General features: G+C 32.6%; 1 long non-coding RNA gene across 2 annotated transcripts; it reads left to right on the forward strand.

The window, feature by feature from the left end:
- Positions 1-645: 645 nt before the first annotated feature.
- On the forward strand, positions 646-4225 carry LOC137488647 (uncharacterized). 2 transcript variants are annotated; one of them, XR_012395703.1, is made up of 6 exons: positions 646-787; positions 1085-1150; positions 1338-1526; positions 1777-1934; positions 2446-2541; positions 3277-4225. It is a non-coding gene; the product is annotated as an uncharacterized lncRNA (long non-coding RNA). The 2 variants fall into 2 exon arrangements; XR_011007776.2 differs by lacking the exon at positions 1085-1150.
- Positions 4226-4679: the final 454 nt, after the last annotated feature.

Here is a 4679-nt window from a genome sequence, read left to right on the forward strand (position 1 = left end):
GTACAGTGGTTAAGGTGTCAGACATCCATGCAGGAGTAGTAGGTTTTGAAGCCACTCAGTAGCAGTTGTTTTAAAATGCTTTAATACCAGTTGGTAATGCTTTGCTCTTGTATCGTTTTGTTTCAACATTGGTCTGATATCTGAATAAACAATTTGTGAATAAATATGTCTTGTTTTTGTCTTAAAACAGGGTTGTTGCTAGATCAAAAACGGTGGCCTGAAGTTATCAAGAATTATTTATATTATTCATTAAATTTCCCATTTATTGTATTTTATTAATGTCTACCCAAACCCTAAACCCAACCATACTGTAAAAATATTTATTATTGTTTTACAGTGTTACAAAAATGATGCTAAATTGATGGCGTAACTGTAGCTGTATCCTATTTAGGCTACACAAAACAGAAACATGATTAAAATACATAAAACCATGATTTCGAAGTCGGGATTCGAACCCAAAACATCATGCTAAGCATAGAATCAATAAGCAAACCCACAGTGCTCTAAGCCATTTGAGACAGAGATAATTTGGAGATCTTGGCAGTCAAATAAGGATTCACCAGGTCTCGAAACGTTTCTAAGCTGATCGATGCTTTGAATCGCTTTAGTCACGTGACTAGGTGTTTCGAAACACTTTAGTCACGTGACTTGGGTGCTTCGGATCATGCTTCGGTGCAGTGATTCGAAACACTTGCGCTTCGGGATCTCGACACTGTGTCAAAACATCAGTTTCACGTCAGCCATCCCTAGTTAAGAGCAGGCCAACGACGTTTCTGCTAAATCATAGGTATGTATGTCTTGTTTTGTTGTCAACTAACGTTATATTATTTGATATGTTGGCTTTGATGTGCGCGTGTATCCTAATACGGAACTATTTGTTATAATTTAGCCGTGAGTTACTTGTTTCGTGCACTTGGTTTTGGCTATTTACATCAATAAAAGTTTAGAGTGAATGTATTTGAAACAAATAGCGATTTCAATCGAGTCATTTGCTTTAATAACTCACGATTAATACAATGAGTATCATATAACATACCAGATCAGGTATCCAAGTCAAATATAACATTATGTCCTGTTTATCTAGATTGCTGTCAGCATTGCGCACATCATAACCTTTTTTCCCTTCGAACCAGAGCCAGTGGAACAAACGGTGACGTGTTTAACTGTGTAATTTGTGTGAAAATCGTGTGATTTTCATGTAATTCATTGCTTGATTTGTAAGCTCGACTAAATGTCTATCATATTCAGACCAACTTGCTTTAACAGTCAGCTAGCTTTTATTTACATAAAAAATATAAAGGGCTAAATATATATTTTTCTTTCTTTTTGCTCAAAAGGACTGAAATATTGACAATGACATAATTCAATGCAAGATTTCCTTGAGGAGGTGAGACTTGTTATCATCAGTGAAATTTGACGGTCATTCACCAGCAGATGCAAGAAACCTTTTCTCTTTGCCCAAAAGAAGTTGTTGAGATTTAGCCAGGAAGAAATTATAGAGAGATAACCTGGACTTTAAGGAAGAGGTAAGTCACTATATTGCAATTGCTTTGGTTTCATTCAAGGTAGTAATGATAATGCTAAAAATAACAAACAACATTATTATTATAGGTAATTCAAAATACATCTGTATTCAGCATTTGAACATTTAAATATTTACATTTACATATATATATATATATATATATATATATATATATATATATATATATATATATATATATATATATATTATGTGTAAAAAATTAATATGTATGTTTTTTTTGTATATTGTAGATCTGCACAGAGTTTTCTCAGATCTGTAATGTAGATCTCCTGAGACAGTTAATCGAGTGACTTGATAAATATACAGCACCTCTCCTGAAACTCTACAGAAAAGAAGGGATTCAATGGGTCCAGAGATGGATACAACTTTAAACAAGATGGATGAGCAGGTACTCATTAAGATTTTTTTTTTCTTATACACCCGTCTGATGTTTTTAACATGTGCAACATATTTTGTCCTGTCAAGAATTTCATGCTCAGGTAATACAGTCTAATAAAACGTAATTGCAACAATTTAATTGTCCAGCCCTTTTGCATTAATTTTAATTGTGTCAAGTGTGTTTTGATTGTGAGATGGAAGTAAGATAAATAACAGATGTTTCACTTGTTTTGAGTGACCATTTCAAATGAATACATTCAAAGAGGAAAATAGAAAATAATAGCTGTAGTTTTTAACTCAAAGTAATTGTCACATGAAACTAAACATTTTTCTAAATTTGCCAACACAACCATTATCAAATTCCATTGTATGGGAACCACAAAATTCTTTTTTAAAAATAAAGCCATGTGTTTTTTCAACAGCATGAATAAAATACTATGCTCATTTAAATGTACTAAGTACATTTTTACTTACAAAACAATAAGATTGTAAAACACCCTTTGTAAATGACTTTCCTTTAGGTCACTGATATTGTCACCGATCGAGAAAGAGCAGCTCTTGAGGGATTGCCAATTTTTCTTCGTAAAAATTCTGCTTGCTTTCTCAAGATATGTCTGGTAAGTTACCCATTTTCATACCCTATTCTACATTTATTAGTCTGCTTGGTAACTCTTTTAATAGCTGCACGCTATAAATAATTTATTTAGTATTAGCGAATAGTTAATTTATTTTCTGTTAAGCATAACTCTACATGAAGTGCTCAATGATTGTATTTTTTTAACTTTAATGATTCATTTGTATTACTAATTTAAGTATTGCATTATTTACAAACCAGTTATTTAAGAATAGTTGGTGTTTTTAAGATCATTCAGAATGCTTAAGTACACGATTAATAAACCATTCAAATTAACATTTAAATATCCTAATATTAAGGTATGTAATAATAGTTACTTTGTATGTTAGTATATGCTTTATGAGCTTAACTTCATCCAGTTGTGACCTAATCTAAAGTGAGGACTATTTATGCTTTATAAATCCCTTATGAATGACAATTGAAGGCTCAGTTATATTCTAAACAGGACAATAAACAACTTTCACAATTGAAACTGTATCAAATAAAAGTAAATCTTTGCAATTTTATGTAAAATAAAAGTTTAAAAAATTGCTAAATATTAAAAAGTTGTCAATATATTGTTCAATTATTATATATTATAGACTATTCAAAGTGTTACTGTTTGTATGTACGAAAGTATTACATGTTTTTATTTTCTTTGCATAATAGTAATAACATTAATAAGTAGTATTTAATATTACACATCAATTAATTTTCCCATTACTTAATCTCCTATAAGGACACGGACCCTGAAGACCACAGCACCAGAGATTAAAGGATTGGAATCTTCACTGTGGTGGAAGATGATAATGGCACTTCTGCATCCCTGCAATATGTGATGAACCTCGCTAAAATCTTGGAGGAGGCCATAGTACTTCAGGATATCACACATCTGCCTGCAGCCTTCGCTTACTTGTTCAGCCTCTTGTATAGAATGAATATGGAACACCCAAAAGAACTCAAATATACTTTTTAAGTGATTCAGCATGTTTTATGGAGGTTGGTGGCACATGATCTGCGAGAGTTCAGTTCATTCATTCATTCATTTTCTTTTCGGCTTAGTCCCTTTATTAATCTGGGGTCGCCACAGCGCAATGAACTTGTTTTACGCAGCGTATGCCCTTCCGGCTGCAACCCATCTCTGGAAAACATCCATACACACTCATTCACACATACACTACGGACAATTTTAGCCTACCCAATTCACCTGTGCCACACGTCTTTGGACTGTGGGGGAAACCGGAGAACCCAAAGGAAACCCACGTGAACGCAGGGAGAACATTCAAACTCCACACAGTAACGGCAACTGACCCGTGACCACTTCCTAATGTGCCACTGTTTCAATGTTTTGAGGTATGTTTTTGGACTTTATGTACTTTGTTGACAAAAGTGCAGTACACTTTAAAGACTGTATGAATGGAGTGGCTTTTAGGGTTTACTCTGATTAGATGATTGTATATTCACCTGGTTTGAGTGTTTAGACACACTAATAGCTTGGTTTTAGTAAGGTTGCCAGTTATTTTATGTTGAGGCAGTGTACAATCTTTTCAAATCTGGAAACATTCAGTACTAGTTGTGTACAAACTAGCCCAATGCTGAACACGGCTAATGTCAAATGCTGATTTTGTATGCAAATGTTTTGGATTGTGATTTGAACACAGTTAAAAATAAAAAAAAAGTGAATTGACTATTCTTGTGTATTTAATTTGAATCCTAAAAATTAATAGTAAATGCATAATGAATCAGTTTGTTTTATTTTGTTCAGTAAACTAAAAAAATCTTGTTGGGTAAACATAATCATTTTTGTTCAGTAAACAAAAGATCTTGTTGAATAAACGTGAAAATTTTTGTTCAGCAAACAAAAGATCTTGTTGAGTAAACATGATAATATTTGTTCAGCAAACAAAAATATCTTGTTGGGTGAACATGACATTTTTTGTTCAGCAAACAAAAATATCCTGTTGGTTGAACATGATATTTTTTGTTCAGCAAACAAAAATATCCTGTTGGTTGAACATGATATTTTTTGTTCAGCAAACAAAAATATCCTGTTGGTTGAACATGATATTTTTTGTTCAGCAAACAAAAATGTCTTGTTGGGTTAACATGATATTTTTTGTTCAGCAAACAAAAATGTCTTGT

The sequence above is a fragment of the Danio rerio genome, chromosome 20 (assembly GCF_049306965.1).
Source record: "Danio rerio strain Tuebingen ecotype United States chromosome 20, GRCz12tu, whole genome shotgun sequence".
Lineage (NCBI taxonomy): Eukaryota > Metazoa > Chordata > Actinopteri > Cypriniformes > Danionidae > Danio > Danio rerio.